Source organism: Oryctolagus cuniculus, chromosome 3 (genome assembly GCF_051225735.1).
Source record: "Oryctolagus cuniculus isolate XC-2025 breed Fujian yellow rabbit chromosome 3, ASM5122573v1, whole genome shotgun sequence".
NCBI lineage: Eukaryota > Metazoa > Chordata > Mammalia > Lagomorpha > Leporidae > Oryctolagus > Oryctolagus cuniculus.
This window is the reverse complement of record NC_142869.1, coordinates 16,150,170-16,162,850: the sequence shown is the minus strand read 5'-3', so window position 1 is coordinate 16,162,850 and position 12,681 is coordinate 16,150,170.

Here is a 12,681-nt window from a genome sequence, read left to right as displayed (position 1 = left end):
CAGGCTAAAGCCAGGAGCCAGGAGCTTCTTCTAGGCCTCCCATGTGGGTGCAGGGGCCTAAATACTTGGGTTATCATTTGCTGCTTTGCCAGGCATATTAGCAGGGAGCTGGATCAGAAGTAGAGCAGCCGGGACTCAAATCTGCTCCCATATGGGATGCTGGCAGAACAGGCAGTGGCTTACCCACTATGCTACATCGCCGGTCCCAGTAAATAAATCTTAAAAAAAAAATAAAAATCTTATTATCTGAAAATTATAAAAAAGCTTAGCTTGGGTGTCTCAGATGTATAGGCTTAAAACCTGTCTCTGAAAAGGTGCCTTCTAAACTAGCAATTAAAATATACATGTTTTTAAAATATATGTAATGTGGCTGATTTGTAATTTGAGATTTTGACAGGATTTTTTTTTTTTTTTTAGCTAGAAGACAATGTGACACAGAATGTTGAAACTGAATAACTAATCTGCATCAAACTGTTTTAAAGACATTCTCCTTTTTGAACTGGCAGAAAATTAAATTCAAAAAGAGATTTTAACTTGGGATAAAAAGCCAGGCACCAAGTTAAGAGGCTGGAGATAGAGACTGGACTAAAAAAAGGCGTATTTTAAAAGTTTAAGAGCTTACATAATAGCAAAAGCTCAGGTTCTAGGAGAATAGGAGAACAAACTAATTTTTTAGTCAGCCAAAACATTTACTAAGGATTTGTGGATTTGGGAAGGGTGAGGGGATTTATGGAGGCATGCATTTAAATTTTAAAAGCTGATAGTAAACAGAAAAAACACAGCAAAATATTGGAAAATTATTTACACATTTAAATAATGTATTTTGTGTGTGTGTGTGCATGCGTGCTTTACTGTGAGTGATAAGTAAAATTGTTATAAAAAATTGTGAATTAGGGGTATGTCATATTTAATCCCATGCCACATTTGGATTTCTGCAATAAAAGTATTCTTTTGGACATTTGAAGAGTAAATCAGTGGATGCAAGCTCTTTCTATCTTTCTCTGTGTCTCTCTCTGGCTTTCAAATATAAACAAACAAATAAATAAATAAAAAAACTGGAATAAAGGAGTTGGTAGGCTCCAAATGTAAGAAAAAAATATTGCCTGTTCTAATCAGTTTATCTTATACACATAGACTAAAATATTGCACTGTATTCTCAAAAGATATATGAGTGTTACATGTCAATTGACTTAGTAAAATAACTCAATCCCCAAAAGACAAAAACCTTATGTTTTCCCTGATCTGTGGTAATGGAGTCTGAAAAAATGAAAGGTATATTAGCCAAATTGATGTTTTGAGAATTGATTATTGCTTACATCTCTTGTCTCTACTGTTGTGGAACAGTGTTTCCTTATTTTTTTCTTACTTTTTGTTGAAATCTTTTGTTTAGTGGAGGGTTAATCTTATAATTATAAAATAAACTGAAAGTATGTCATTGTAAAAATTAAAAGAAAGAAGAAGAAAGGAAGGAGGAGGGAGGATTGGAACCTGGATAGGAGGGAGGGTAGGGTGGGAAGCATCACTAGGCTCCTCAATCTGTATGTATAAAATACATGAAATTTGTTCCCCTTATATAAATTTTAAAAAAATATTTAAAAAGGTAAAGTACATGGAGAGGGCTTTCAATCCAGGAGTTAAAATGGTAATTTTTTTAAATTAGCAAGATTTACAAAAAAATCAGAAATGAATGAACAGATTGGTATTTTATATATAAATGAGAAAGTAAGGTGATCTTTAATGCATTTCTGGGGCTGCTATTAGAGGATTATAAAAATTAAGGTTGGATTCTAAATCTAATACCACTATGCTTATAGTGTGATGAGAAAAAATACAAAAAATTCCATGAAAGTGTATTATATTTAAAATGTTATAGTTGAAAATAACATGCATTTTATGAAACAGTTCTAGAAGAACTCAATCTGGAAATTATACAAATATTTAGAAAAGTTTCCACTTATACTCTCTGAGTATGGTTTACAATCAAAGCATTTGGCATAATTTCTGCTTTTTAAAAAATTATACCACTATATTTTGATAAATTGAATTTTGTTTGATAAGAACTCTATTTTGATAAGTTCTGATTACATTTCTAATATTTTGTCTTTAGAAAGTTTGATTTTGTATAACTGTAAGATACTGAAAACTTTTACTTATCCAAAAGTTCTTTTTTGTATATTAATATAATTTTATATAATATATGATGAGATAGTCCCTATCAAGGCACTTTTTTTTTTTTTTTTAATTTTTGACAGGCAGAGTGGACAGTGAGAGAGAGAGAGACAGAGAGAAAGGTCTTCCATTGCCGTTGGTTCACCCTCCAATGGCCGCCGCGGCCAGCGCGCTGCAGCCGGCGCACCGCGCTGATCCGATGGCAGGAGCCAGGAGCCAGGTGCTTTTCCTGGTCTCCCATGGGGTGCAGGGCCCAAGCACCTGGGCCATCCTCCACTGCACTCCCTGGCCACAGCAGAGGGCTGGCCTGGAAGAGGGGCAACCGGGACAGAATCCGGCGTCCCGACCGGGACTAGAACCCGGTGTGCCGGCGCCGCTAGGCGGAGGATTAGCCTAGTGAGCCACGGCGCCGGCCCTATCAAGGCACTTTTGCCTCTGTATCCCAGGTTTCTCCACTCATCTGCTTCTGAGGCCAGACTCACTGAGGTCAGCACTGCCTGCTTTCCCAGTGTGGGTGCCTTGCACAGTGCCTGACAGGAATCCGAGACACAGTAAGCAGTTGCTTGAGAGAATAAAAGCCAGAATAGACTCTCATTTTACTATAAGGGACCTGAATAGGGCTGTCTATTATAGAGCCAATTCAGAATCATATCTCTGGCTTTCTACTCTAGATCTTTGCCATTGTTTTCTATTTCAACAGTATTGCATTTCAAGGGTAAAAGTCTATCTTATATAACAACAAAATGCTTTTAAATCTTCAACAGAAAAAGCAAAGGGCCTCATGGGATTCAATGCAGGCATCGAATGGGCATTTTCAATGCCATCGCTATGACTTCCTCAGTGACGGCCCTTTTCCTTCTCTCTTCTCTCAGCAGTGAAATGACTCATGGCTTGTTTTACCAGGATCCAGGGAAGCATAAAGGTTGCAGGGAGACTGAGAAAAATATCCATTACTGAGACCTGCCTGATGGAAAGCTGTAGCTGTTCTCTTTTTTTTTTTTTAACTTCTAGTTAATAACTATAAATTTCTGAAGTACATACGCTTTTGGATTACAGTGGCTCCCCCCCCTCCATTACTTCCCTTCTGTGGGGAGCAACTGGGAGCAACTCGGACTAGACTAAGTTACTGGAATTAAGACTTATTCTATGCATCTGCTCTCCCACAATATGGTGCTGAGAAGGGAGAAACAGCTTCTACACAGCTGCCTCCAGTTCAACCAATAAGCAGCAGGACCTGCTCCTGATTGGAGGAGAGCAGCGTACTCGGCGTGTGGGTAGCAGAGTTGGGATTGGTGGAAGAGGACTATAAAGGAGGAGAGAGACAACATGCACCAGGAACATCTAAGGGGAACATCTATCTGAAGGAACACCTGTGCAGCCCCCGAGAGAGCCGGCCAGCGGTGTGCCGCTCCCCCGCGGAAGTGGGGAAAGTGGCTAGGGGGAACCGCCCTTCCATGGAGGTGGAAGGGACGGTAGCCAACCCGGGAAGAACCAGCAGCAAACCCGGGGAGGGCCGAGCAGACAAAAGAACAGCGCAGGGTCCTGTGTCATTCCTCCATGAAGAGGGGGAGCGACATAATGGTGCCGTGACTCGGATATGAAGCCTAGGCAGGGTTTAGTGTCGTTCCTCCACGAAGACGGGGAGCGACATAATGGTGCCGTGACTCGGATAAGAAACTTAGGAGGGAAGAAGCGGGAAAATACCGGAGAGAGAGACTAGCAAAGAGCCTAGGGGAAAGCCGGACGGAAAAGGTGCCGGAAGAAGCTATTGAAAGCCTAGGCATAGACTCGGATATGGACTGTGGGAAAGAAGTTAGGATTTAAAGTGAAAGCAAGAAGAAACTTAGACTCAGATACGGACTGCAGGTTGAAAGCGAAGTGAAAGCTTTCATAGACTCGGATGCGGACTATGGCGGGGAAGCTAGGAGATTGAAAGTGAAAGTGAAACCTAGAGGAGGCTTGGACTCGCATGCGGACTGTGGGGAGAAGCCAGGAGAAATGAGAGGGGAATATTGTTGGAAGAAAAGTTAGGGAAACATACCGGGTAGAGAAAAATGTTAGGGAGGATGAAGCTGCAGGTGCAGGCTGAAGTGGAGACGTAAACTCTCTTGGGATTCTTCAAGTCAGCCCGGGGAGCAAAAGGCGAAAATCTGGAACCAGAGGCAGAGACGTTGGCCGCCAGGTTGGAATCCATCAGATTAGCCCGAGGAGCAAAGGACGGGAAGACAAACCGTAAGGCGGAAACGTAAGCTAGGTTAAATTCGCCAGGTTAGCCGGGGAACTTGGACTGAATGCCAATGGCGGAAACGTGAGCTGGGCTGTGTGACTCGCGGAAGCCGCCGCGCGCAGAGAGAGCACGCGGGGCACAAGTGGGGAGAGCACACGGGGCGTGAGTAGGAAACGTGGGGCTAGCGCGAAGGCCATGGTGCGGGTGCAAAGGGCGTGGAGACTGCGGAGCGTGCGAAGCCGAGCTGCGCAGAGCCGGGAACCCGCCGCAGGGCGGGCGCCAGGAAGCCAAGCAGATGAGAGAAGCGCGGGCTGAAGCGGCGCAGAGCTGGGAACCCGCCGCGGGGCAAGGCGCCGAGAAGCAGCCTCGGGCCAGGCGCCAGGATGCCGCAGGGATAAGAGAAACAGAAGTTTAGAAGTAAAATGAGAGAAATAGGAATGCTGGTAGATAGAAGTAAAATAGGAGAAATAGGAATGCCCGGAGATAAATAGAGAAAAACAAGGCCTCCCCACACCATGGCAATGAGAGAGCTTGGATTCGGTCTGCCTGATTAGTAAGACAATAAGCACCTGTGGGCGGCTGCAGGTCACCGAAGACAGGCACGTTATCAACACCAATAAGTCTCCCCACAATACGGCAATGAGAAGGCTTGGATTCGGTTTACCTGATTGGTAGGGCTTACAAAAGCACCTGCAGGCAGTTCTAGCAGAGCAGAGCATGTGCTGCAGGGCACCGAACACAGGCACGCATCAGCACCTAAAAACCTCCTCACAACATGGCGAAGAGAGGACCCGGATTCGGTTTGCCTGTTTGGTAGGGCTTGTAAGCACCTGTGGGCAACTCTAGCAAGCAGAGCAGAGTGTGTGCCGCGGGGCACCGGAGACAGGTGCGTATCAACGCCAAAAATAAAAAGAAAGGGGGATCTGTGGGGAGCAACTGGGAGCAACTCGGACTAGACTAAGTTACTGGAATTAAGACTTATTCTATGCATCTGCTCTCCCACAATATGGTGCTGAGAAGGGAGAAACAGCTTCTACACAGCTGCCTCCAGTTCAACCAATAAGCAGCAGGACCTGCTCCTGATTGGAGGAGAGCAGCGTACTCGGCGTGTGGGTAGCAGAGTTGGGATTGGTGGAAGAGGACTATAAAGGAGGAGAGAGACAACATGCACCAGGAACATCTAAGGGGAACATCTATCTGAAGGAACACCTGTGCAGCCCCCGAGAGAGCCGGCCAGCGGTGTGCCGCTCCCCCGCGGAAGTGGGGAAAGTGGCTAGGGGGAACCGCCCTTCCATGGAGGTGGAAGGGACGGTAGCCAACCCGGGAAGAACCAGCAGCAAACCCGGGGAGGGCCGAGCAGACAAAAGAACAGCGCAGGGTCCTGTGTCGTTCCTCCATGAAGAGGGGGAGCGACACCCTTCCACCTGCAACCCTCCCATCTCCTGCTCCCTCTCCCATCCCATTCACATCAAGATTCATTTTCAATTATCTTTATATACAGAAGATCAATTTAGCATGTACTAAGTAAAGAATTCAATAGTTTGCACCTACACAGAAACACAAAGTGTAAAGTCCTGTTTGAGTACTAGTTATAGCATTAATTCACATTGGACAACACATTAAGGACAGAGATCCTACATGCGGAGCAAGTGCACAGTGACTCCTGTTGTTGACTTAACAATTGACACTCTTGTTTATGGCATCAGTAATCTCCCTAGGCTCTTGTAATGAGTTGCCAAGGCTATGGAAGCCTTTTGAGTTCGCCGACTCCAATCTTATTTAGACAAGGTCATAGTCAAAGTGGAAGTTCTCTCCTCCCTTGAGAGAAAGGTACCTCCTTTGATGGCCCATTCTTTCCACTGGGATCTCACTCACAGAGATCTTTCATTGATTTTCCATGCCTAAAATACTCTCTTGCACTTTTTAGCTGGATCCAAATGCCTTAAGGGCTGATTCTGAGGCCAGAGTGCTGTTCAGGACATCTGCCACTCTATGAGTCTGCTGTGTATCCCGCTTCCCATGTTGGATCATTCTCTCTTTTTGAATTCTATCAGTTAGTATTAGCAGACACTAGTCTTGTTTATGTGATCCCTTTAACACTTAGACCTATCAGTATGATCAATTATGAACTGAAATTGATCACTTGGACTAGTGAGATGGCATTTGTACATGCTACCTTGATGGGATTGAATTGGAATCCCCTGACACGTTTCTAACTCTACCATTTGGGGCAAGTCTGATTGAGCATGTTCCAAATTGTACGTCTCCTCCCTCTCTTATTCCCACTCTTATATTTAACAGAGATCACTTTTCAGTTAAATTTAAACACCTAAGAATGATTGTGTGCTAATTAAAGAGTTCAACCAATAGTATTAAGTAGAACAAAGAAAATACTAAAAGGGATAAAGTATTAAGTTGCTGATCGACACTCAGGACAAGGGCTGATCAAGTCACTGTTTCTCATAGTGTCCCTTTCACTTCAACAGGTTTCCTTTTTGGTGCTCGGATAGCTGTTTGCAAGGATTATTTGGTGTTGTTTTTTTTAAAGATTTATTTATTTATTTGAAAGGCAGTGTTACAGAGAGGTAGAGGCAGAGAGAGAGAGATGTCTTCCATCTGCTTGTTCATTCCCCTATTGGCCTCAATGGCTGAAACTGAGCCGACCCGAAGCCAGGAGTCAGGAGCTTCTTCCAGATCTCCCATGTGGTTGCAGAGGCCCAAGGACTTGGGCCATCTTCAACTGTTTTCCCAGGCCATAGTAGAAAGCTGGATTGGAAGTGGAGCAGCTGAGACTTGAACTGGATCCCATATGGGATGCCAGCATTGCAGGCGGCATCTTTATCCACTATGCCACAGTGCCGGCCCTGATTTGGTGTTATTGAAAATAGAACTGAGCAAACCAAAGTCTTGTTCTAATGCCTTGTGAGAAGTGATAAGAACAGTTCTGTGCACTGGAGATGAGCATATTGCATTCAACACAGTTTGCAATCTGAAAGCATCTATGGCACAATGGGACTCCCACAATATTGGGGGGTTGTCCTTCCCACAAAAGTAGGAAAAGATGCTTACTCCCTTAGTTGAGAGGAGATGCAAAGAGCTAGTATTCCATCACTTGTAATATTTTAAGGTCCAGAAGGAGGTCTGGGCTTTCATCAGTAACATCCTTTGGTAGGTGCAGAAATGAAAAGCCTTCTTGTTAAGTGGACCAGAACTGAGATTGGTTGAGAAGTTCTGCTTGAGGTGAAAATTGTGGTTCTGAAAAGGTTTGATGATCAGCATAGGGCAAAAGAAAGGTATTGTGTACCTCTTCCACATATCCCCATCAAAGGCCTTCATTCTCTTTCACGTGAATGGAAAGAAAGAAGAACAGACACAACATAAGAGCGGGATGGATCCTAGGCCACTCATGAGCATCATGTTCTCAGAGGCAATTTAAAAAATGCCTCACATCCTCTGAATTGATATGAAGCTTTCTGGAATGGTGTACAGGTCGGGGTGAGGGGACAATTCAATCGTGATCCACAGGTGGGGTTGTTTTCTTCTTTTATATTGGTGACCTCTCTCAAGTCTTGAGTGCTACTGGGAAATACCATCTTCTGTTCTCAGTTTCCAAGTCTGTCTGCTTCTAAGGACAGTTTCTCATGGAGAAATCTTTCTTAAGCTGCAGAAAGAAGTAGCAGATGATTCTCCAGGCCAGAGAGACAGTGTGAAGCATGGGAAGCACCAGACAGCATTGCTAAGCAAACTTGGGATGAAGTACTGCTGCTGACTGAAACAGACCTGGGAAAATTACTTAAGCCTCAAGACTCAAAATCTAAGCCTCCTCTTTCTAGAAACTATTCCCAGTACCAATGTTACTTGAGAAACTTCCCGAAGGGAAGGCATTCTTAAACCATGGTCCGGCTGAACTTAACTCTCCTCTCCTCTGCAGGTGGGTTTTGTTGGTAAAATCCAAAGATCTATTCCATCCCTTTGTTAACTAATCAAAACATGGAGACATCTGCTCTTGTTCCTGGAAATAAGACTCCCTCCCTTTTGTAGGGGCTGCGTGAGAGGTCTCACCTTTGCCTTGTGTATCAGTTTGCTGCAGTTGCCATAACAAATATCCATGAGTGAATGGCTTAAGTAATAGAAACTTATTGTCGCACAGTTCAGGAGGCCAGACATCTAAGATACGGGTGTCAGCATGTTGGGTTTCTCCTGAGGCCTCTTTCTGTGACTTGCAGAAGGCCATCTTCTCATTTGTAACCTCTTGTGGTCTTTCCTTTGTTTCTTCCTGTGGTTGAATTTCCTGTTCATGTAAAGATACCACTAATATGACAATCATATTAAGTGTCTAATATTTCACTTAATCACTTATGTAAAGGGCCTATATCCAAATGTAGTCCTACATTATGAGGTATTGGGAGTAAGGACTTCAAAAACTGAATTTTGCAGGAGCTCACTTCATCCCGTTGTAACTTGGTTGTTGTAGTAACTACGTACAGGCTGGAATTACTGCAGTCATCCCATTGTTAAAAGGAGAGCCATCCTGAGGGCGAAGTCACTTATGTGATACCAAAGAATAATAGAAGGAAATCAGCTCTTTCAGTTACATTCTTTTAATTACTGGATGAACATTGCTGGAATCCCAGAATTGTTGAGTTATATGGATTTCAAATTTCCTTTATCATTTAAGGTCAGAATTCTGTCATGGCTTCAGGATCATTAATTTGGTTTTACAACCAAAAGACTCTTAACCGACTCATTTACCTTAGGTATCATTGAATCACTTCAAGAATGAAATTGCAGGAAGTAATTTATTGAAGTGTCCCATGTAGCATTTCACTAATCCAAAATGCCACTGACTATGTAGCATTGGGAAAGGAAAAGTCATGTCAATTAAAGTAAAATGTGAGGACTCGCATTACTTGAATTTTTACATTTAAACATTAAAGAGGTTTTATATTTATTTAAACATAGGCTTTTCTTACATAAAGTAAGTTCTGCACACAAAAAGGGAACTACAAATAAAATAAATTGGCTAAGTTCTCCCTAGAACTTCTTCATCACATGGACAGTCACACTATTTGGAATGACTTTTTGAATTAGAGTTATAGAAATATGAGTTTGTTTGACAAGTGTTGGAAATACTACATTTCTTTTTTTTTAAAAAAAGGATTTTATTGAGATCTCACTCACAGAGATCTTTTGCCAGAGTGTCTTGGCTTTCCATGCCTGAAATACTCTCATGGACTTTTCAGCCAGATCCGAATGCCTTTAGGGCTGATTCTGAGGCCAGAGTGCTATTTAGGACATCTGCCATTCTATGAGTCTGCTGAGTATCTCACTTCCCATGTTGGATCACTCTTCCCTTTATTTATTCTATCGGTTAGTGTTAGCAGGTACTAGACTTGTTTATGTGCTCCCTTTGACTCTTAGTCCTTTCATTATGATCAATTGTGGACTGAAATTGATCACTTGGAATAGTGAGATGGCATTGGTACATGCCACCTTGATGGGATTAAATTGGAGTCCCCTGGTATGTTTCTAACTCTACCATTTGGGGCAAGTCAGCTTGAGCATGTCCCAAATTGTACATCTCTTCCCTCTCTTATTCCTACTCTTATGTTTAACAGGGATCACATTTCAGTTAATTTTCAACACTTAAGAATAACTGTGTATTAATTACAGAGTTAAACCAGTCATATTAAGTAGAACAGACCAAAAAAAAACTACTAAGAGGGATAATGTATTAAGTTGTTCATTAATCTCAGTGGAAAGAACAGGTCTTCAAAGAAGGAGGTACCTTTCTCTGAAGGGAGGAGAGAACCTCCACTTTGACTATGACCTTGTCTAAACAAGATAAGAGTCGGAGAACTCAGAGGGCTTCCATAGCCTTGGGAACTCATGACTGGAGCATAGGGAGATTACTGATGCCATAGACAGGAGTGTCAATTGGTAAAGTCAACAACAGGAGTCACTGTGCACTTACTCCTCATGTAGGATCTCTATCCTTAATGTGCTGTGCATTGAGATTTAATGCTATAACGAGTACTCAAACAATATATTTCACTTTGTGTTTCTATGGGGGTGCAAACTGTTGAAATCTTTACTTAATGCATACTAAACTGATCCTCTGTAAAAAAAAAAAAAAAAGAAAAAAAAAAGAAAAGAAAAGAAATTATCAACTCCCAACTTGACTCTTGACTCTCACTGGGATTAAACATGACAATAGATCTGATCTGATTTCATCATCATTTAAAAAATATCATCTATTATTTTTCACTTTATGTTTCTGTGTGGAAGCAAACTGTTGAAATCTTTACTTAATGTATACTAAGCTGATCTTCTGTATATTAAGATAATCAAAAATGAAACTTGATGTGAATGGAAGGGGAGAGGGAGTGGGAAAGGGGAGGATTGTGGGTGGGAGGGACGGTATGGGGGGGAAGCCATTGTAATCCATAAATCGTACTTTGGAAATTTATATTCATTAAATAAAAGTTAAAAAAAAAGGATTTTATTTATGTCTTTGAAAGGCAGAAATAGAGAGAGAGAGAGAGAGAGAGAGAGAGAGAGAGAGAGAGAAAGAGATCTTCCATCTGCTGGTTCACTCCCCAAATGGCTGCAATGGCTAGGGCTGGGCCAGGCTGAAGACAAGAGCCAGGAGCTTTCCTTAGGTTTTCCACATTGGTGTAGGGGCCCAAGCACTTGGCCATCTTCCTCTGCTTTCCCAGAGGCATTAGTGGGGAGCTGGATCTGAAGTGGAGAAGCTGGGACACTAAAAAGCCCCCATATGGGATGCTGACAATGCAGGCAGAAGCTTAACTTTTTGTGCCACAGTCCCTATATTTGTTGAAAGATTTCTTCATCAATGCCCCCAGAACTCTCTTGGACAACATAAAATTTGATGTGCATACACAGGTGATGGTAATTTCTTCATATTTGCTGTGTGCCCAATAGTGATCCCCAGATATCTGCTGATTTTGGATTTTTTTAATTAAATCTTGTTTATCTTAACTGCATATTTTTGTCATACAGGCACTGTGTTTATTTTAAACTCTACCTTTTTCATATTTTTGAGCTATATGATGTTATATGCCAACATTATAGAGATCTGATTAGTATTTTTTTTATTTTTTATTTTTTTTAACTTTTATATAATGAATATAAATTTCCAAAGTACGATTTATGGATTACAATGGCTTCCCCCCCATACCGTCCCTCCCACCCACAACCCTCCCCTTTCCCACTCCCTCTCCCCTTCCATTCACATCAAGTTTCATTTTCGATTATCTTAATATACAGAAGATCAGCTTAGTATACATTAAGTAAGGATTTCAAATACTAATTAGTATTTTAAAAATAGCTTTTGTAGGGGATGGTTGAGCCACTACCTGCAGTGCTGGCATCCCACATGAGCACTGGTTCAAGTGCTGGCTGTTCCACTCTGATCCAGCTCCCTGCTAATGCGCCTTGGAAAACACCAGAAGATGACCCAAATGCTTGGGCCTCTGCCACGCATGTGGGAGATCTGGATGGAGTTTGGCTTCAGCCTGGGCCAGACCTGGTCATTGTGGCTAGTTGGGCAGTAAAGCAGCAAATGGAAGACCTCTCTCCCTCTCTGTCTCTCCCTCTCTTTCTGTAACTCTGCCTTTTAAATAAAATTCTTTAAAAATATATTTACATCCGATTTGGTTAATTGTTTACACTGTTCTTTTAAAAAAATGGGTAAAAGCTAAATCCAATTATTTTGTTCATGCATCTCTAAACACGTTTTATGGGAGATTGATGTTCCTGCAATCTGAAACTTTCTGTGAGTTTTCCTTAATTTTTGGCAAAGATCATTATTCAAAAGAGCACATTGCCATTTGACTTGAAAAAAATCAGTATTTTGATTGCTCAGCACCATAGTCATTGTACACTTAATGTTCTTGATGGGAATTAGCTATACAATAGTATTTTAGAAATGCCAGGGAAAATTCTGACCAAAATATCATCTCCACCTATTTGTCCCAAACTTCCTCATTAGAGATTCTTTTCTATGTGCTGAGACATTGTCCCTCTCCGTGTATTTAGTTAGAAAGATCCGGTGTCAGATTAAGTCAAGAAGGCATGTTCTGTGAGTTTGCAGATACCATAATATGGGTTATAGGTAAATTTTAAAACAGACTTTTAAATTAAAATTTTTAATTTTTTATTATGCATATATTCTGCAAATATTTTAAGTACAGTGAATGGTAAGTTAGCAAGTTTGAAACTGAGGAACATATCTGCCAGCAATAGCCGTATTGAATTATTTT